The sequence below is a fragment of the Nothobranchius furzeri genome, chromosome 10, assembly GCF_043380555.1.
Source record: "Nothobranchius furzeri strain GRZ-AD chromosome 10, NfurGRZ-RIMD1, whole genome shotgun sequence".
Taxonomy (NCBI): Eukaryota; Metazoa; Chordata; class Actinopteri; order Cyprinodontiformes; family Nothobranchiidae; genus Nothobranchius; species Nothobranchius furzeri.
The window spans coordinates 14,375,425-14,398,890 of NC_091750.1; positions in this window are offsets into that span (position 1 = coordinate 14,375,425).

Sequence of the window (23,466 nt, forward strand, 5' to 3'; positions counted from 1 at the left end):
GTGTTTGTGTGTCCGTGTGTGTCCATGTCATGATGTCACTGTACCTTTAATTGCGCTTGCTGTTTGTAACTGTATGTGTCTGATGTTGAAGGTATCAGAGGCTAGGGTCAGAAAGAGTTAGGTCATTTTTGTGCATAACCATTAATCCCTAGGCGATCGGCTCGGGGGACGTCTGGTCCGGCCGGAGTGCGAGTCTTCCTGGTGTTGCACGGTGACCAAGGGTGAGGATGGAAAAAGATGAAGATTGGACTCTCATGGACTCACGTCGATACCTGAGATGAAGGCTAAAGGATAGTGTCGCTTCTCACTTTACTGGGACTAGTTTAACTAAATTAAGAAGAAGTTTGCTGAACTTGTATGGTTCTTGTCTTGAATGCCGCTAGGAACCATCCCTGATTAATTACAATGGGGTTTCTGCTGGAGGAGGTGAAGAGGATAACCAATGGACAAGCATAACAAGAGGACAAAGACATCACCACAATGTATCATCGTTTTATAGGCCATCCGACGACCACGACACCAATAGAGGAATTGTTTACAATGAAAGATGAGTAAAATGCAACTACTCTACACCCTAGACTGGTTTCCATACCTGCATTCACGTCATTATTTGGGGCGACGGTGGCACAGGAGTTAAGTGCTCGCCCCGTAATCTGAAGGTTGCTGGTTCGAGTCCCGCTCAGTCTGTCGCTGTCGTTGTGTCCTTGGGCAAGACACTTAACCCATGTTGCCTGCTGGTGGTGGTCGGAGGGACCGGTGGCGCCAGTGCTCGGCAGCCTCGCCTCTGTCAGTGAGCCCCGGGGCAGCTGTGGCTACATTGTAGCTCATCCCCACCAGTGTGTGAATGTGTGTGTGAATGGGTGAATGACTGATAGTGTTGTAAAGCGCCTTGGGGGGTTCTAGGACTCTAAAAGGCGCTATATCAAATACAGGCCATTTACCATTTACCATTATAGTCACATCTGTAGATGCATGGACTTGACTAGTCTCACTAACCATACAATGACGGCGTCACTTAGCTGATGTCTAATTACTTTTGTTCCAGTTTTACAACTTTGATTGTTTTATTTGTCCGAGGGGAGGTTATGGGTTTAAGGTGTACGTAAAGCTTTTGCATGGGCCGGAGGGGCCAGGCAGACCTGAGGTAATAAAGAGACGAATCCTGACAGAATATAGCATGTGTGTATTCCTGGTAAACTACCAATAATGGGCCCAGAACTAACATGTTTCTGGATAAGTGCTTAGAGCACATTAATGACATTGTTATAGGTCATGATGCTGCGGATTAATTCCTCGTATGCTGGGGATTCAGAACTGCTGCTGATAGGTGACCCAACATATGAGTTTACCATATATTCTTAGGTTTCACATCATTTTTGTTCCCGTTTGTGTCTAAGTTCTTTAACTTAGTGTGATAACATAACCATGACTGTTAGTACTCCATTTCAGGTGCGACAGATCTTCTGGAGGGTGCTGGATGTCATGTTTTGACTAGTGTTTTCTTATAGTGATGAGTTAGCATGTGCTCATTTTTGAGGGTGTGTGGATGTTGCATGAAGGGTTTGACGGTGGTGTCGAAGGTTGAGGATCAGAATAGGTGATTCTGATTGAGTTTAGGTCGAATTGGCTGGATGACTTTTAAATTTGGTTTTAAGGACTTATTTCTGGTCGTTTTACCGAGCGGCCATTTACATTGCTCCTAGTTATCAAGGCAGTCAGGTGAGTTTTGCTTTTACCATTAGCCCGTAAATGTTTGAGTGACTCATTGCATGCCGTGCTGGCAAACTAGCTCTTTAATTTAGGATAGTGAGTAGTATAGAAAGGAGGTGTGAATGTGGGGATGGATGCTTTGTCTATGGGTCTAATATTTAGGAAGTTTTTGTGGTAATAGGTTTATAGGCAATTGGCATGCTAATTCAAGTTTTCTTGTTGACATGTTGTGTTTTGCTCGCTGTGGGGAGGATGGAGTCGGCACCACCACGCTGCACGAAGATGGACAAAGGGAGGACTGAGCCAAGGACTCATGCCTTTGCTTTCCTGACAAATAAAGGACACTTGTCCACATAAAGCCCTCCTGCAGCAGAAGGTCTCCAACGCCGACAGGGATGCTGAACTTGTATTTTCCGTTCTATTCTTTTGAATGAAGTTTTCAACCGGACTTATTACTGTTTCATTACGTCTTCGCTAAAGCTAATCGTTCATTGTTCATCATATTTGTCACCTGTTTATCTTCATGTGCTTTTGTTGATATGTGTGTGCTTTTTCTTTTGATCACTGACGAGGACATGTGTCACCAATGTCCTCGCATGCACGCTCTGTGCCGTGGTGTTCGCCCCTGGGGTCGGGGGGGACATGGAGGAATTTTCCTTGTTAAAGTACAGCGGGCAGGGTTTTTTGCCTCCATACGGAGCGCGCATGCAATACATCCGCGAAGTAATGGGTTCAGTTAATGCTAAGGTCATGTTTCATGTATTGTTTCATAGTTTTTCATTGTCTCAGCTGTGAACCCATTGGTTGTTTTTCAGTGTCTTAATCATTGTTCATTACATATACGTGTTAACGTTGCTGTGTTAGTCTGGAAAATCATCTCGTGTTTTGGCATGGGTTTTCCTTTATAAATTTTTTGATTCAAGGTCATATGTTATGCCCTTTTGTCTCTATCCTCGGTCATATTGTTACATTATCATTATTTCTTGCTCATTTGTTCTGTTACTTAGTTAAGCACTCATTTATTGGTATACCCTACCTTGCTAATTTGTTTACAATAGTAATGTGTGGTGGACAAGTCCACCAAAGGGAGGACTGTTGGCGCCAAAAAGGTCAAGAGGTCATCTACAGAATGTATTGAGTTAAAGCTGAGTTCTTAGGTTGAAAGTGTTTTCTGGCTAGAGTTCGTGTGCTGTTCCAACATCAGCTCCAAAGGAATTTCCTGTTTTGGTCTCTGCTTGCTTCCAGTAGAATTGCTCAAAGCTTATCTGACTTGCTAAATACTTGATGTGATTCCAAAAGTGTTGCTGGGTCCCAGACAGAAGTCTCCACCCACAGTTTCCACAGAAGAGATGTGAGCTATAAAAAGGGGAACCACTCTTTTGTCGGGGTCTTTCAGCTGTCCTGACATGTGAGAAGATAAATAAAAGACCACGCTGTTCTTGACTGAAAAACTCTCTCCGACTCTTTTCTTTAAGAATAACAGAAAAAGCCTACAACACCAGGCCCGGTGACCTTTGGGACAAGGTTTGACCCCCTAAAGGAATGTGCGATCATCATGAAACGTTCAGATCACTTACAACTCAATAGATTCTACCTTCTTGTAACGTTTCAGCCTGATGGGACCTTGTTTTCACACAAATGGACCCAGAATGATGTGAAATTGTGCTTCGTGCAACATAATTCTGGGTGCCATTTACAAACCATAAGTGCTAATGACTCCATTCCTTTTTGTGGTTGTAGGGGCTGTTGATTGGAGTACACTAAAACAAACCTGATCTCTCTAGGAAATTCAGAAGCCAAGTTATAAGCCCACAAATGTGTAACTGGACTACTTCTTTCCGGTGACCTTTGGGACATGGTTTGACCCCCTTAGGAAAGTGCTATCATCATGAAACATTCAGATCACTCACAACTCAATAGATTCTACCTTCCTGTAACGTTTCTGCCTGATTGGACCTTGTTTTCACACAAATGAACCCAGAATGATGTGAAATTGTGCTTCGCGCAACATAATTCTGGGTGCAGTTTAAAAACCATAAGTGCTAATGACTCCATTCCTTTTTGGGGTAATGGGGGCTGTTAATTGGAGTACTCTAAAACAAACCTGACCTCTCTAGGACATTCAGAAGCCAAGTTATAATCCCACAAATGTGTAACTAGACTACTTCTTTAAATTGACACCAGATCCGGTGACCTTTGGGACATGGTTTGACCCCCTTAGGAAAGTGCTATCATCATGAAACGTTCAGATCACGTACAACTCAATAGATTCTACCTTCCTGTAACGTTTCAGCCTGATTGGACCTTGTTTTCACACAAATGAACCCAGAATGATGTGAAATTGTGCTTCGTGCAACATAATTCTGGGTGCCATTTAAAAACCATAAGTGCTAATGACTCCATTCCTTTTTGTGGTTGTAGGGGCTGTTGATTGGAGTACACTAAAATAAACCTGACCTCTCTAGGACATTCAGAAGCCAAGTTATAAGCCCACAAAGGTGTAACTGGACTACTTCTTTAAAGTGACACCAGGCCCGGTGACCTTTGGGATATGCTTTTACCCCCTATAGGAATGTGCGATCATCATGAAACATCCAGATCACTTACAACTCAATAGATTCTACCTTCTTGTAACGTTTCAGCCTGATTGGACCTTGTTTTCACACAAATGGACCCAGAATGATGTGAAATTGTGCTTCGTGCAACATAATTCTGGGTGCCATTTACAAACCATAAGTGCTAAGGTCTCCATTCCTATTTGGGGTAATGGGGGCTGTTAATAGGAGTACTCTAAAAAAAACCTGACCTCTCTAGGACATTCAGAAGCCAAGTTATAAGCCGACAATGGTGTAACTGGACTACTTCTTTAAAGTGACACCAGATCCGGTAACCTTTGGGACATGGTTTGACCCCCTTAGGAAAGTGCTATCATCATGAAACGTTCAGATCACTTACAACTCAATAGATTCTACCTTCTTGTAATGTTTCAGCCTGATTGGACCTTGTTTTCACACAAATGGACCCAGAATGATGTGAAATTGTGCTTCGTGCAACATAATTCTGGGTGCCATTTACAAACCATAAGTGCTTATGACTCCATTCCTTTTTGTGGTTGTAGGGGCTGTTGATTGGAGTACACTAAAACAAACCTGATCTCTCTAGGACATTCAGAAGCCAAGTTATAAGCCCACAAATGTGTAACTGGACTACTTCTTTAAATTGACACCAGATCCGGTGACGTTTGGGACATGGTTTGACCCCCTTAGGAAAGTGCTATCATCATGAAACGTTCAGATCACTTACAACTCAATAGATTCTACCTTCCTGTAACGTTTCAGCCTGATTGGACCTTGTTTTCACACAAATAGACCCAGAATGATGTGAAATTGTGCTTCGTGCAACATAATTCTGGGTGCCATTTACAAACCATTAATGCTAATTACTCCATTCCTTTTTGTGGTTGTAGGGGCTGTTGATTGGAGTACACTAAAACAAACCTGATCTCTCTAGGACATTCAGAAGCCAAGTTATAAGCCCACAAATGTGTAACTGGACTACTTCTTTAAAGTGACACCAGATCCGGTGACCTTTGGGACATGGTTTGACCCCCTTAGGAAAGTGCTATCATCATGAAACGTTCAGATCACTTACAACTCAATAGATTCTACCTTCCTGTAACGTTTCTGCCTGATTGGACCTTGTTTTCACACAAATGAACCCAGAATGATGTGAAATTGTGCTTCGTGCAACATAATTCTGGGTGCCATTTAAAAACCATAAGTGCTAATGACTCCATTCCTTTTTGGGGTAATGGGGGCTGTTAATTGGAGTACTCTAAAACAAACCTGACCTCTCTAGGATATTCAGAAGCCAAGTTATAAGCCCACAAATGTGTAACTGGACTACTTCTTTAAAGTGACACCAGGCCCGTTGACCATTGGGACATGGTTTTACCCCCTATAGGAATGTACGATCATCATGAAACGTTCAGATCACTTACAACTCAATAGACTCTACCTTCTTGTAATGTTTCAGCCTGATTGGACCTTGTTTTCACACAAATGGACCCAGGATGATGTGAAATTGTGCTTCGTGCAACATAATTCTGGGTGCCATTTGCAAACCATAAGTTTTAATGACTCCATTCCTTTTTGTGGTTGTAGGGGCTGTTGATTGGAGTACACTAAAATAAACCTGACCTCTCTAGGACATTCAGAAGCCAAGTTATAAGCCCACAAAGGTGTAACTGGACTACTTCTTTAAAGTGACACCAGGCCCGGTGACCTTTGGGACATGGTTTTACCCCCTATAGGAATGTGCAATCATCATGAAACATCCAGATCACTTACAACTCAATAGATTCTACCTTCTTGTAACGTTTCAGCCTGATTGGACTTTGTTTTCACATAAATGGACCCAGAATGATGTGAAATTGTGCTTCGTGCAACATAATTCTGGGTGCCATTTACAAACCATAAGTGCAAATGACTCCATTCCTTTTTGTGGTTGGAGGGGCTGTTGATTAGAGTACACTAAAACGAACCTGACCTCTCTAGGACATTCAGAAGCCAAGTTATAAGCCCACAAAGGTGTAACTGGACTACTTCTTTAAAGTGACACCGGGCCCGGTGACCTTTGGGACATGGTTTGACCGCCTATAGGAATGTGCGATCATCATGCAACATTCAGATCACTTACAACTCAATAGATTCTACCTTCTTGTAACGTTTCAGCCTGATTGGACCTTGTTTTCACACAAATGAACCCAGAATGATGTGAAATTGTGCTTCGTGCAACATAATTCTGGGTGCCATTTACAAACCATGAGTGCTAATGACTCACATCCTTTTTGTGGTTGTAGGGGCTGTTGATTGGAGTACACTAAAACAAACCTGATCTCTCTAGGACATTCAGAAGCCAAGTTATTAGCCCACAAATGTGTAACTGGACTACTTTAAATTGACACCAGATCCGGTGACGTTTGGGACATGGTTTGACCCCCTTAGGAAAGTGCTATTATCATGAAACATTCAGATCACTTACAACTCAATAGATTCTACCTTCTTGTAACGTTTCAGCCTGATTGGACCTTGTTTTCACACAAATAGACCCAGAATGATGTGAAATTGTGCTTCGTGCAACATAATTCTGGGTGCCATTTACAAACCATAAGTGCTAATGACTCCATTCCTTTTTGTGGTTGTAGGGGCTGTTGATTGGAGTACACTAAAACAAACCTGATCTCTCTAGGACATTCAGTAGCCAAGTTATAAGCCCACAAAGGTGTAACTGGACTACTTCTTTAAAGTGACACCAGGCCCGGTGACCTTTGGGACATGGTTTGACCCCCTATAGGAATGTGCGATCATCATGAAATGTTCAGATGACTTACAACTCAATAGATTCTACCTTATTGGAACGTTTCAGCCTGATTGGACCTTGTTTTCACACAAATGGACCCAGAATGATGTGAAATTGTGCTTCGTGCAACATAATTCTGGGTGCCATTTATAAACCATAAGTGCTAATGACTCCATTCCTTTTTGTGGTTGTAGGGGCTGTTGATTGGAGTACACTAAAACAAACCTGACCTCTCTAGGGAACTCAGAAGCCAAGTTATAAGCCCACAAATGTGTAACTGGACTACTTCTTTAAATTGACACCAGATCCGGTGACATTTGGGACATGGTTTGACCCCCTTAGGAAAGTGCTATCATCATGAAACATTCAGATCACTTACAACTCAATAGATTCTACCTTCTTGTAACGTTTCAGCCTGATTGGACCTTGTTTTCACACAAATAGACCCAGAATGATGTGAAATTGTGCTTCGTGCAACATAATTCTGGGTGCCATTTAAAAACCATAAGTGCTAATGACTCCATTCCTTTTTGTGGTTGTAGGGGATGTTGATTGGAGTACACTAAAACAAACCTGATCTCACTAGGACATTCAGAAGCCAAGTTATAAGCCCTCAAATGTGTAACTGGACTACTTCTTTAAAGTGACACCAGGCCCGGTGACCTTTGGGACAAGGTTTGACCCCCTTAGGAAAGGGCTATCATCATGAAACATTCAGATCACTTACAACTCAATAGATTCTACCTTCTTGTAACGTTTCAGCCTGATGGGACCTTTTTTTCACACAAATGGACCCAGAATGATGTGAAATTGTGCTTCGTGCAACATAATTCTGGGTGCCATTTACAAACCATAAGTGCTAATGACTCCATTTCTTTTTGTGGTTGTAGGGGCTGTTGATTGGAGTACACTAAAACAAACCTGATCTCTCTAGGAAATTCAGAAGCCAAGTTATAAGCCCACAAATGTGTAACTGGACTACTTATTTACGGTGACCTTTGGGACATGGTTTGACCCCCTTAGGAAAGGGCTATCATCATGAAACATTCAGATCACTTACAACTCAATAGATTCTACCTTCCTGTAACGTTTCTTCCTGATTGGACCTTGTTTTCACACAAATGAACCCAGAATGATGTGAAATTGTGCTTCGCGAAACATAATTCTGGGTGCAGTTTAAAAACCATAAGTGCTAATGATTCCATTCCTTTTTGGGGTAATGGGGGCTGTTAATTGGAGTACTCTAAAACAAACCTGACCTCTCTAGGATATTCAGAAGCCAAGTTATAATCCCACAAATGTGTAACTGGACTACTTCTTTAAATTGACACCAGATCCGGTGACCTTTGGGACATGGTTTGACCCCCTTAGGAAAGTGCTATCATCATGAAACTTTCAGATCACTTACAACTCAATAGATTCTACCTTCCTGTAACGTTTCAGCCTGATTGGACCTTGTTTTCACACAAATGAACCCAGAATGATGTGAAATTGTGCTTCGTGCAACATAATTCTGGGTGCCATTTAAAAACCATAAGTGCTAATGACTCCATTCCTTTTTGTGGTTGTAGGGGCTGTTGCTTGGAGTACACTAAAATAAACCTGACCTCTCTAGGACATTCAGAAGCCAAGTTATAAGCCCACAAAGGTGTAACTGGACTACTTCTTTAAAGTGACACCAGGCCCGGTGACCTTTGGGATATGGTTTTACCCCCTATAGGAATGTGCGATAATCATGAAACATCCAGATCACTTACAACTCAATAGATTCTACCTTCTTGTAACGTTTCAGCCTGATTGGACCTTGTTTTCACACAAATGGACCCAGAATGATGTGAAATTGTGCTTCGTGCAACATAATTCTGGGTGCCATTTACAAACCATAAGTGCTAATGACTCCATTCCTTTTTGTGGTTGTAGGGGCTGTTGATTAGAGTACACTAAAACAAACCTGACCTCTCTAGAACATTCAGAAGCCAAGTTATAAGCCCACAAAGGTGTAACTGGACTACTTCTTTAAAGTGACACCAGGCCCGGTGACCTTTGGGACATGGTTTGACCGCCTATAGGAATGTGCGATCATCATGAAACGTTCAGATCACTTACAACTCAATAGATTCTACCTTCCTGTAACGTTTCAGCCCTATTGGACCTTGTTTTCACACAAATGGACCCAGAATGATGTGAAATTGTGCTTCGTGCAACATAATTCTGGGTGCCATTTACAAACCATAAGTGCTAATGTCTCCATTCCTATTTGGGGTAATGGGGGCTGTTAATAGGAGTACTCTAAAAAAACCTGACCTCTCTAGGACATTCAGAAGCCAAGTTATAAGCCGACAACGGTGTAACTGGACTACTTCTTTAAAGTGACACCAGATCCGTTAACCTTTGGGACAATGTTTGACCCCCTTAGGAAAGTGCTATCATCATGAAACGTTCAGATCACTTACAACTCAATAGATTCTACCTTCTTGTAACGTTTCAGCCTGATTGGACCTTGTTTTCACACAAATGAACCCAGAATGATGCGAAATTGTGCTTCGTGCAACATAATTCTTGGTGCCATTTACAAACCATAAGTGCTTATGACTCCATTCCTTTTTGTGGTTGTAGGAGCTGTTGATTGGAGTACACTAAAACAAACCTTATCTCTCTAGGACATTCAGAAGCCAAGTTATAAGCCCACAAATGTGTAACTGGACTACTTCTTTAAATTGACACCAGATCCGGTGACGTTTGGGACATGGTTTGACCCCCTTAGGAAAGTGCTATCATCATGAAACGTTCAGCTCACTTACAACTCAATAGATTCTACCTTCCTGTAACGTTTCAGCCCTATTGGACCTTGTTTTCACACAAATGGACCCAGAATGATGTGAAATTGTGCTTCGTGCAACATAATTCTGGGTGCCATTTACAAACCATAAGTGCTAATGTCTCCATTCCTATTTGGGGTAATGGGGGCTGTTAATAGGAGTACTCTAAAAAAAACTGACCTCTCTAGGACATTCAGAAGCCAAGTTATAAGCCGACAACGGTGTAACATGACTACTTCTTTAAAGTGACACCAGATCCGGTAACCTTTGGGACATGGTTTGACCCCCTTAGGAAAGTGCTATCATCATGAAACGTTCAGATCACTTACAACTCAATAGATTCTACCTTCTTGTAACGTTTCAGCCTGATTGGACCTTGTTTTCACACAAATGAACCCAGAATGATGTGAAATTGTGCTTCATGCAACATAATTCTGGGTGCCATTTAAAAACCATAAGTGCTAATGACTCCATTCCTTTTTGGGGTAATGGGGGCTGTTAATTGGAGTACTCTAAAACAAACCTGACCTCTCTAGGATATTCAGAAGCAAATTTATAAGCCCACAAATGTGTAACTGGACTACTTCTTTAAAGTGACACCAGGCCCGGTGACCATTGGGACATGGTTTTACCCCCTATAGGAATGTACGATCATCATGAAACGTTCAGATCACTTACAACTCAATAGACTCTACCTTCTTGTAATGTTTCAGCCTGATTGGACCTTGTTTTCACACAAATCGACCCAGGATGATGTGAAATTGTGCTTCGTGCAACATAATTCTGTGTGCCATTTACAAACCATAAGTTTTAATGACTCCATTCCTTTTTGTGGTTGTAGGGGCTGTTGATTGGAGTACAATAAAATAAACCTGATCTCTCTAGGACATTCAGAAGCCAGGTTATAAGCCCACAAAGGTGTAACTGGACTACTTCTTTAAAGTGACACCAGGTCCGGTGACCTTTGGGACATGGTTTTACCCCCTATAGGAATGTGCGATCATCATGAAACATCCAGATCACTTACAACTCAATAGATTCTACCTTCTTGTAACGTTTCAGCCTGATTGGACCTTGTTTTCACACAAATGGACCCAGAATGATGTGAAATTGTGCTTCGTGCAACATAATTCTGAGTGCCATTTACAAACCATAAGTGCTAATGACTCCATTCCTTTTTGTGGTTGTAGGGGCTGTTGATTAGAGTACACTAAAACGAACCTGACCTCTCTAGAACATTCAGAAGCCAAGTTATAAGCCCACAAAGGTGTAACTGGACTACTTCTTTAAAGTGACACCGGGCCCGGTGACCTTTGGGACATGGTTTGACCGCCTATAGGAATGTGCGATCATCATGAAACATTCAGATCACTTACAACTCAATAGATTCTACCTTCCTGTAACGTTTCAGCCCTATTGTACCTTGTTTTCACACAAATGGACCCAGAATGATGTGAAATTGTGCTTCGTGCAACATAATTCTGGGTGCCATTTACAAACCATAAGTGCTAATGAATCCATTCCTTTTTGTGGTTGTAGGGGCTGTTGATTGGAGTACACTAAAACAAACCTGATCTCTCTAGGACATTCAGAAGCCAAGTTATAAGCCCACAAATGTGTAACTGGACTACTTCTTTAAATTGACACCAGATCCGGTGACCTTTGGGACATGGTTTGACCCCCTTAGGAAAGTGCTATCATCATGAAACGTTCAGATCACTTACAATTCAATAGATTCTACCTTCCTGTAACGTTTCAGCCTGATTGGACCTTGTTTTCACACAAATGAACCCAGAATGATGTGACATTGTGCTTCGTGCAACATAATTCTGGGTGCCATTTATAAACCATAAGTGCTAATGACTCCATTCCTTTTTGTGGTTGTAGGGGCTGTTGATTGGAGTACACTAAAACAAACCTGATCTCTCTAGGACATTCAGAAGCCAAGTTATAAGCCCACAAATGTGTAACTGGACTATTCTTTAAATTGACACCAGATCCGGTGACCTTTGGGACATGGTTTGACCCCCTTAGGAAATTACTATCAACATGAAACATTCAGATCACTTACAACTCAATAGATTCTACCTTCTTGTAACGTTTCAGCCTGATTGGACCTTGTTTTCACACAAATAGACCCAGAATAATGTGAAATTGTGCTTCGTGCAACATAATTCTGGGTGCCATTTACAAACCATAAGTGCTAATTACTCCATTCCTTTTTGTGGTTGTAGGGGCTGTTGATTGGAGTACACTAAAACAAACCTGATCTCTCTAGGACATTCAGAAGCCAAGTTATAAGCCCACAAATGTGTAACTGGACTACTTCTTTAAAGTGACACCAGATCCGGTGACCTTTGGGACATGGTTTGACCCCCTTAGGAAAGTGCTATCATCATGAAACTTTCAGATCACTTACAACTCAATAGATTCTACCTTCCTGTAACGTTTCTGCCTGATTGGACCTTGTTTTAACACAAATGAACCCAGAATGATGTGAAATTGTGCTTTGTGCAACATAGATCTGGGTGCCATTTAAAAACCATAAGTGCTAATTACTCCATTCCTTTTTGTGGTTGTAGGGGCTGTTGATTGGAGTACACTAAAACAAACCTGATCTCTCTAGGACATTCTAAGCCAAGTTATAAGCCCACAAATGTGTAACTGGACTACTTCTTTAAAGTGTCACCAGATCCAGTGACCTTTGGGACATGGTTTGACCCCCTTAGGAAAGTGCTATCATGATGAAACTTTCAGATCACTTACAACTCAATAGATTCTACCTTCCTGTAACGTTTCTGCCTGATTGGACCTTGTTTTCACACAAATGAACCCAGAATGATGTGAAATTGTGCTTCTTGCAACATAATTCTGGGTGCCATTTAAAAACCATACGTGCTAATGACTCCATTCCTTTTTGGGGTAATGGGGGCTGTTAATTGGAGTACTCTAAAACAAACCTGACCTCTCTAGGATATTCAGAAGCCAAGTTATAAGCCCACAAATGTGTAACTGGACTACTTCTTTAAAGTGACACCAAGCCCGGTGACCACTGGGACATGGTTTTACCCCCTATAGGAATGTACGATCATCATGAAACGTTTAGATCACTTACAACTCAATAGACTCTACCTTGTTGTAATGTTTCAGCCTGATTGGACCTTGTTTTCACACAAATGGACCCAGAATGATGTGAAATTGTGCTTCGTGCAACATAATTCTGGGTGCCATTTACAAACCATAAGTTTTAATGACTCCATTCCTTTTTGTGGTTGTAGGGGCTGTTGATTGGAGTACACTAAAACAAACCTGATCTCTCTAGGACATTCAGAAGCCAAGTTATAAGCCCACAAATGTGTAACTGGACTACTTCTTAAAAGTGACACCAGGCCCGGTGACCTTTGGGACATGGTTTGACCCCCTATAGGAATGTGTGATCATCATGAAACGTTCAGATCTCTTACAACTCAATAGATTCTACCTTCTTGTAACGTTTCAGCCTGATTGGACCTTGTTTTCACACAAATGGACCCAGAATGATGTGAAATTGTGCTTTGTGCAACATAATTCTGGGTGCCATTTACAAACCATAAGTGCTTATGACTCCATTCCTTTTTGTGGTTGTAGGGGCTGTTGATTGGAGTACAGTAAAACAAACCTGATCTCTCTAGGACATTCAGAAGCCAAGTTATAAGCCCACAAATGTGTAACTGGACAACTTCTTTAAAGTGACACCAGGTCTGGTGACCTTTGGGACATGGTATGACCCCCTATAGGAATGTGCGATCATCATGAAACGTTCAGATCACTTACAACTCAATAGATTCTACCTTCTTGTAATGTTTCAGCCTGATTGGACCTTGTTTTCACACAAATGGACCCAGAATGATGTGAAATTGTGCTTCGTGCAACATAATTCTGGGTGCCATTTACAAACCATAAGTGCTAATGACTCCATTCCTTTTTGTGGTTGTAGGGGCTGTTGATTGGAGTACATTAAAACAAACCTGATCTCTCTAGGACATTCAGAAGCCAAGTTATAAGCCCACAAAGGTGTAACTGGACTACTTCTTTAAAGTGACAGCAGGCCCGGTGACCTTTGGGACATGGTTTGACCCCCTTTAGGAATGTGCGATCATCATGAAACGTTCAGATCACTTACAACTCAATAGATTCTACCTTCTTGTAACATTTCAGCCTGATTGGACCTTGTTTTCACACAAATGAACCCAGAATGATGTGAAATTGTGCTTCGTGCAACATAATTCTGGGTGCCATTTAAAAACCATAAGTGTTAATGACTCCATTCCTTTTGTGGTTGTAGGGGCTGTTGATTGGAGTACACTAAAACAAACCTGACCTCTCTAGGGTATTCAGAAGCCAAGTTATAAGCCCACAAAGGTGTAACTGGACTACTTCTTTAAATTGACACCAGGTCCGGTGACCTTTGGGACATGGTATGACCCCCTATAGGAATGTGCTATCATCATGAAACGCTCAGATCACTTACAACTCAATAGATTCTACCTTCCTGTAACGTTTCAGCCTGATTGGACCTTGTTTTCACACAAATGAACCCAGAATGATGTGAAATTGTGCTTTGTGCAACATAATTCTGGGTGCCATTTAAAAACCATAAGTGCTAATGACTCCATTCCTTTTTGGGGTAATGGGGGCTGTTAATTGGAGTACTCTAAAATAAACCTGATCTCTCTAGGATATTCAGAACCCAAGTTATAAGCCCACAAATGTGTAACTGTACTACTTCTTTAAATTGACACCAGATCCGGTGACCTTTGGGACATGGTTTGACCCCCTATAGGAATGTGCGATCATCATGAAACGTTCAGATCACTTACAACTCAATAGATTCTACCTTCTTGTAACGTTTCAGCCTGATTGGACCTTGTTTTCACACAAATAGACCCAGAATAATGTGAAATTGTGCTTCGTGCAACATAATTCTGGGTGCCATTTACAAACCATAAGTGCTAATTACTCCATTCCTTTTTGTGGTTGTAGGGGCTGTTGATTGGAGTACACTAAAACAAACCTGATCTCTCTAGGACATTCAGAAGCCAAGTTATAAGCCCACAAATGTGTAACTGGACTACTTCTTTAAAGTGACACCAGATCCGGTGACCTTTGGGACATGGTTTGACCCCCTTAGGAAAGTGCTATCATCATGAAACTTTCAGATCACTTACAACTCAATAGATTCTACCTTCCTGTAACGTTTCTGCCTGATTGGACCTTGTTTTAACACAAATGAACCCAGAATGATGTGAAATTGTGCTTTGTGCAACATAGATCTGGGTGCCATTTAAAAACCATAAGTGCTAATTACTCCATTCCTTTTTGTGGTTGTAGGGGCTGTTGATTGGAGTACACTAAAACAAACCTGATCTCTCTAGGACATTCTAAGCCAAGTTATAAGCCCACAAATGTGTAACTGGACTACTTCTTTAAAGTGACACCAGATCCAGTGACCTTTGGGACATGGTTTGACCCCCTTAGGAAAGTGCTATCATGATGAAACTTTCAGATCACTTACAACTCAATAGATTCTACCTTCCTGTAACGTTTCTGCCTGATTGGACCTTGTTTTCACACAAATGAACCCAGAATGATGTGAAATTGTGCTTCTTGCAACATAATTCTGGGTGCCATTTAAAAACCATACGTGCTAATGACTCCATTCCTTTTTGGGGTAATGGGGGCTGTTAATTGGAGTACTCTAAAACAAACCTGACCTCTCTAGGATATTCAGAAGCCAAGTTATAAGCCCACAAATGTGTAACTGGACTACTTCTTTAAAGTGACACCAAGCCCGGTGACCATTGGGACATGGTTTTACCCCCTATAGGAATGTACGATCATCATGAAACGTTTAGATCACTTACAACTCAATAGACTCTACCTTGTTGTAATGTTTCAGCCTGATTGGACCTTGTTTTCACACAAATGGACCCAGAATGATGTGAAATTGTGCTTCGTGCAACATAATTCTGGGTGCCATTTACAAACCATAAGTTTTAATGACTCCATTCCTTTTTGTGGTTGTAGGGGCTGTTGATTGGAGTACACTAAAACAAACCTGATCTCTCTAGGACATTCAGAAGCCAAGTTATAAGCCCACAAATGTGTAACTGGACTACTTCTTAAAAGTGACACCAGGCCCGGTGACCTTTGGGACATGGTTTGACCCCCTATAGGAATGTGTGATCATCATGAAACGTTCAGATCACTTACAACTCAATAGATTCTACCTTCTTGTAACGTTTCAGCCTGATTGGACCTTGTTTTCACACAAATGGACCCAGAATGATGTGAAATTGTGCTTTGTGCAACATAATTCTGGGTGCCATTTACAAACCATAAGTGCTTATGACTCCATTCCTTTTTGTGGTTGTAGGGGCTGTTGATTGGAGTACAGTAAAACAAACCTGATCTCTCTAGGACATTCAGAAGCCAAGTTATAAGCCCACAAATGTGTAACTGGACAACTTCTTTAAAGTGACACCAGGTCTGGTGACCTTTGGGACATGGTATGACCCCCTATAGGAATGTGCGATCATCATGAAACGTTCAGATCACTTACAACTCAATAGATTCTACCTTCTTGTAATGTTTCAGCCTGATTGGACCTTGTTTTCACACAAATGGACCCAGAATGATGTGAAATTGTGCTTCGTGCAACATAATTCTGGGTGCCATTTACAAACCATAAGTGCTAATGACTCCATTCCTTTTTGTGGTTGTAGGGGCTGTTGATTGGAGTACATTAAAACAAACCTGATCTCTCTAGGACATTCAGAAGCCAAGTTATAAGCCCACAAAGGTGTAACTGGACTACTTCTTTAAAGTGACAGCAGGCCCGGTGACCTTTGGGACATGGTTTGACCCCCTTTAGGAATGTGCGATCATCATGAAACGTTCAGATCACTTACAACTCAATAGATTCTACCTTCTTGTAACATTTCAGCCTGATTGGACCTTGTTTTCACACAAATGAACCCAGAATGATGTGAAATTGTGCTTCGTGCAACATAATTCTGGGTGCCATTTAAAAACCATAAGTGTTAATGACTCCATTCCTTTTTGTGGTTGTAGGGGCTGTTGATTGGAGTACACTAAAACAAACCTGACCTCTCTAGGGTATTCAGAAGCCAAGTTATAAGCCCACAAAGGTGTAACTGGACTACTTCTTTAAATTGACACCAGGTCCGGTGACCTTTGGGACATGGTATGACCCCCTATAGGAATGTGCTATCATCATGAAACGCTCAGATCACTTACAACTCAATAGATTCTACCTTCCTGTAACGTTTCAGCCTGATTGGACCTTGTTTTCACACAAATGAACCCAGAATGATGTGAAATTGTGCTTTGTGCAACATAATTCTGGGTGCCATTTAAAAACCATAAGTGCTAATGACTCCATTCCTTTTTGGGGTAATGGGGGCTGTTAATTGGAGTACTCTAAAATAAACCTGATCTCTCTAGGATATTCAGAACCCAAGTTATAAGCCCACAAATGTGTAACTGTACTACTTCTTTAAATTGACACCAGATCCGGTGACCTTTGGGACATGGTTTGACCCCCTATAGGAATGTGCGATCATCATGAAACGTTCAGATCACTTACAACTCAATAGATTCTACCTTCTTGTAATGTTTCAGCCTGATTGGACCTTGTTTTCACACAAATGGACCCAGAATGATGTGAAATTGTGCTTCGTGCAACATAATTCTGGGTGCCATTTACAAACCATAAGTGCTAATGACTCCATTCCTTTTTGTGGTTGTAGGGGCTGTTGATTGGAGTACACTAAAACAAACATGATCTCTCTAGGGCATTCAGAAGCCAAGTTATAAGCCCACAAATGTGTAACTGGACTACTTCTTTAAAGTGACACCAGGCCTGGTGACCTTTGGGACATGGTTTGACCCCCTATAGGAATGTGCGATCATCATGAAACGTTCAGATCACTTACAACTCAATAGATTCTACCTTCTTTTAATGTTTCAGCCTGATTGGACCTTGTTTTCACACAAATGGACCCAGAATGATGTGAAATTGTGCTTCGTGCAACATAATTCTGGGTGCCATTTACAAACCATAAGTGCTAATGACTCCATTCCTTTTTGTGGTACTAGGGGCTGTTGATTGGAGTACATTAAAAAACTCCTGATCTCTCTAGGACATTCAGAAGCCAAGTTATAAGCCCACAAATGTGTAACTGGACAACTTCTTTAAAGTGACACCAGGCCTGGTGACCTTTGGGACATGGTTTGACACCCTTAGGAAAGTGCTATCATCATGAAACATTCAAATCACTTACAACTCAATAGATTCTACCTTCCTGTAACGTTTCTGCCTGATTGGACCTTGTTTTCACACAAATGAACCCAGAATGATGTGAAATTGTGCTTCGCGCAACATAATTCTGGGTGCAGTTTAAAAACCATAAGTGCTAATGATTCCATTCCTTTTTGGGGTAATGGGGGCTGTTAATTGGAGTACTCTAAAACAAACCTGACCTCTCTAGGATATTCAGAAGCCAAGTTATAATCCCACAAATGTGTAACTGGACTACTTCTTTAAATTGACACCAGATCCGGTGACCTTTGGGACATGGTTTGACCCCCTTAGGAAAGTGCTATCATCATGAAACGTTCAGATCACTTACAACTCAATAGATTCTACCTTCCTGTAACGTTTCAGCCTGATTGGACCTTGTTTTCACACAAATGAACCCAGAATGATGTGAAATTGTGCTTCGTGCAACATAATTCTGGGTGCCATTTAAAAACCATAAGTGCTAATGACTCAATTTCTTTTTGTGGTTGTAGGGGCTGTTGATTGGAGTACAGTAAAATAAACCTGACCTCTCTAGGACATTCAGAAGCCAAGTTATAAGCCCACAAAGGTGTAACTGGACTACTTCTTTAAAGTGACACCAGGCCCGGTGACCTTTGGGATATGGTTTTACCCCCTATAGGAATGTGCGATCATCATGAAACATCCAGATCACTTACAACTCAATAGATTCTACCTTCCTGTAACGTTTCAGCCCTATTGGACCTTGTTTTCACACAAATGGACCCAGAATGATGTGAAATTGTGCTTCGTGCAACATAATTTTGGGTGCCATTTACAAACCATAAGTGCTAATGTCTCCATTCCTATTTGGGGTAATGGGGGCTGTTAATAGGAGTACTCTAAAAAAACCTGACCTCTCTAGGACATTCAGAAGCCAAGTTATAAGCCGACAACGGTGTAACTGGACTACTTCTTTAAAGTGACACCAGATCCGGTAACCTTTGGGACATGGTTTGACCCCCTTAGGAAAGTGCTATCATCATGAAACGTTCAGATCACTTACAACTCAATAGATTCTACCTTCTTGTAACGTTTCAGCCTGATTGGACCTTGTTTTCACACAAATGGACCCAGAATGATGCAAAATTGTGCTTCGTGCAACATAATTCTGGGTGCCATTTACAAACCATAAGTTCTTATGACTCCATTCCTTTTTGTGGTTGTAGGGGCTGTTGATTGGAGTACACTAAAACAAACCTGATCTCTCTAGGACATTCAGAAGCCAAGTTATAAGCCCACAAATGTGTAACTGGACTACTTCTTTAAATTGACACCAGATCCGGTGACCTTTGGGACATGGTTTGACCCCCTTAGGAAAGTGCTATCATCATGAAACGTTCAGATCACTTACAACTCAATAGATTCTACCTTCCTGTAACGTTTCAGCCTGATTGGACCTTGTTTTCACACAAATAGACCCAGAATGATGTGAAATTGTGCTTCGTGCAACATAATTCTGGGTGCCATTTACAAACCATAAGTGCTAATGACTCCATTCCTTTTTGGGGTAATGGGGGCTGTTAATTGGAGTACTCTAAAACAAACCTGACCTCTCTAGGATATTCAGAAGCCAAGTTATAAGCCCACAAATGTGTAACTGGACTACTTCTTTAAAGTGACACCAGGCCCGGTGACCATTGGGACATGGTTTTACCCCCTATAGGAATGTACGATCATCATGAAACGTTCAGATACCTTACAACTCAATAGACTCTACCTTCTTGTAATGTTTCAGCCTGATTGGACCTTGTTTTCACACAAATGGACCCAGGATGATGTGAAATTGTGCTTCGTGCAACATAATTATGGGTGCCATTTACAAACCATAAGTTTTAATGACTCCATTCCTTTTTGTGGTTGTAGGGGCTGTTGATTGGAGTACACTAAAATAAACCTGACCTCTCTAGGACATTCAGAAGCCAAGTTATAAGCCCACAAAGGTGTAACTGGACTACTTCTTTAAAGTGACACCAGGCCCGGTGACCTTTGGGACATGGTTTTACCCCCTATAGGAATGTGCGATCATCATGAAACATCCAGATCACTTACAACTCAAAAGATTCTACCTTCTTGTAACGTTTCAGCCTGATTGGACCTTGTTTTCACACAAATGGACCCAGAATGATGTGAAATTGTGCTTCGTGCAACATAATTCTGGGTGCCATTTACAAACCATAAGTGCTAATGACTCCATTCCTTTTTGTGGTTGTAGGGGCTGTTGATTAGAGTACACTAAAACGAATCTGACCTCTCTTGAACATTCAGAAGCCAAGTTATAAGCCCACAAAGGTGTAACTGGACTACTTCTTTAAAGTGACACCGGGCCCAGTGACCTTTGGGACATGGTTTGACCGCCTATAGGAATGTGCGATCATCATGAAACATTCAGATCACTTACAACTCAATAGATTCTACCTTCCTGTAACGTTTCAGCCCTATTGTACCTTGTTTTCACACAAATGGACCCAGAATGATGTGACATTGTGCTTCGTGCAACATAATTCTGGGTGCCATTTACAAACCATAAGTGCTAATGTCTCCATTCCTATTTGGGGTAATGGGGGCTGTTAATAGGAGTACACTAAAACAACCATGATCTCTCTAGGACATTCAGAAGCCAAGTTATAAGCCCACAAATGTGTAACTGGACTTCTTCTTTAAAGTGACACCAGGCCCGGTGACCTTTGGGACATGGTTTGACCCCCTATAGGAATGTGTGATCATCATGAAACATTCAGATCACTTACAACTCAATAGATTTTACCTTCTTGTAACGTTTCAGCCTGATTTGACCTTGTTTTCACACAAATGGACCCAGAATGATGTGAAATTGTGCTTCGTGCAACATAATTCTGGGTGCCATTTACAAACCATAAGTGCTTATGACTCCATTCCTATTTGTGGTTGTAGGGGCTGTTGATTGGAGTACACTAAAACAAACCTGATCTCTCTAGGACATTCAGAAGCCAAGTTATAAGCCCACAAATGTGTAACTGGACTACTTCTTTAAAGTGACACCAGGCCCGGTGACCTTTAGGACATGGTTTGACCCCCTATAGGAATGTGTGATCATCATGAAACGTTCAGATCACTTACAATTCAATAGATTCTACCTTCCTGTAACGTTTCAGCCTGATTGGACCTTGTTTTCACACAAATGAACCCAGAATGATGTGAAATTGTGCTTCGTGCAACATAATTCTGGGTGCCATTTATAAACCATAAGTGCTAATGACTCCATTCCTTTTTGGGGTAATGGGGGCTGTTAATTGGAGTACTCTAAAATAAACCTGATCTCTCTAGGATATTCAGAACCCAAGTTATAAGCCCACAAATGTGTAACTGGACTACTTCTTTAAATTGACACCAGTTCCGGTGACCTTTGGGACATGGTTTGACCCCCTATAGGAATGTGCGATCATCATGAAATGTTCAGATCACTTACAACTCAATAGATTCTACCTTCTTGTAATGTTTCAGCCTGATTGGACCTTATTTTCACACAAATGGACCCAGAATGATGTGAAATTGTGCTTCGTGCAACATAATTCTGGGTGCCATTTACAAACCATAAGTGCTAATGACTCCATTCCTTTTTGTGGTACTAGGGGCTGTTGATTGGAGTACATTAAAAAACCCCTGATCTCTCTAGGACATTCAGAAGCCAAGTTATAAGCCCACAAATGTGTTACTGGACAACTTCTTTAAAGTGACACCAGGCCTGGTGACCTTTGGGACATGGTTTGACCCCCTATAGGAATGTGCGATCATCATGAAACGTTCAGATCACTTACAACTCAATAGATTCTACCTTCTTGTAATGTTTCAGCCTGATTGGACCTTGTTTTCACACAAATGGACCCAGAATGATGTGAAATTGTGCTTTGTGCAACATAATTCTGGGTGCCATTTACAAACCATAAGTGCTAATGAATCCATTCCTTTTTGTGGTTGTAGGGGCTGTTGATTGGAGTACATTTAAACAAACCTGATCTCTCTAGGACATTCAGAAGCCAAGTTATAAGCCCACAAAGGTGTAACTTGACTACTTCTTTAAAGTGACAGCAGGCCCGGTGACCTTTGGGACATGGTTTGACCCCCTATAGGAATGTGCGATCATCATGAAACGTTCAGATCACTTACAACTCAATAGATTCTACCTTCTTGTAACATTTCAGCCTGATTGGACCTTGTTTTCACACAAATGAACCCAGAATGATGTGAACTTGTGCTTCGTGCAACATAATTCTGGGTGCCATTTAAAAACCATAAGTGCTAATGACTCCATTCCTTTTTGTGGTTGTAGGGGCTGTTGATTGGAGTACACTAAAACAAATCTGACCTCTCTAGGATATTCAGAAGCCAAGTTATAAGCCCACAAAGGTGTAACTGGACTACTTCTTTAAATTGACACCAGGTCCGGTGACCTTTGGGACATGGTTTTACCCCCTATAGGAATGTGCTATCATCATGAAACGCTCAGATCACTTACAACTCAAAAGATTCTACCTTCCTGTAACGTTTCAGCCTGATTGGACCTTGTTTTCACACAAATGAACCCAGAATGATGTGAAATTGTGCTTTGTGCAACATAATTCTGGGTGCCATTTAAAAACCATAAGTGCTAATGACTCCATTCCTTTTTGGGGTAATGGGGGCTGTTAATTGGAGTACTCTAAAATAAACCTGATCTCTCTAGGATATTCAGAAGCCAAGTTATAAGCCCACAAATGTGTAACTGGACTACTTCTTTAAATTGACACCAGATCCGGTGACCTTTGGGACATGGTTTGACCCCCTATAGGAATGTGCGATCATCATGAAACGTTCAGATCACTTACAACTCAATAGATTCTACCTTCTTGTAATGTTTCAGCCTGATTGGACCTTGTTTTCACACAAATGGACCCAGAATGATGTGAAATTGTGCTTCGTGCAACATAATTCTGGGTGCCATTTACAAACCATAAGTGCTAATGACTCCATTCCTTTTTGTGGTTGTAGGGCCTGTTGATTGGAGTACATTAAAACAAACCTGATCTCTCTAGGACATTCAGAAGCCAGGTTATAAGCCCACAAAGGTGTAACTGGACTACTTCTTTAAAGTGACACCAGGCCCGGTGACCTTTGGGACATGGTTTGACCCCCTCTAGGAATTTGCGATCACCATGAAACGTTCAGATCACTTAC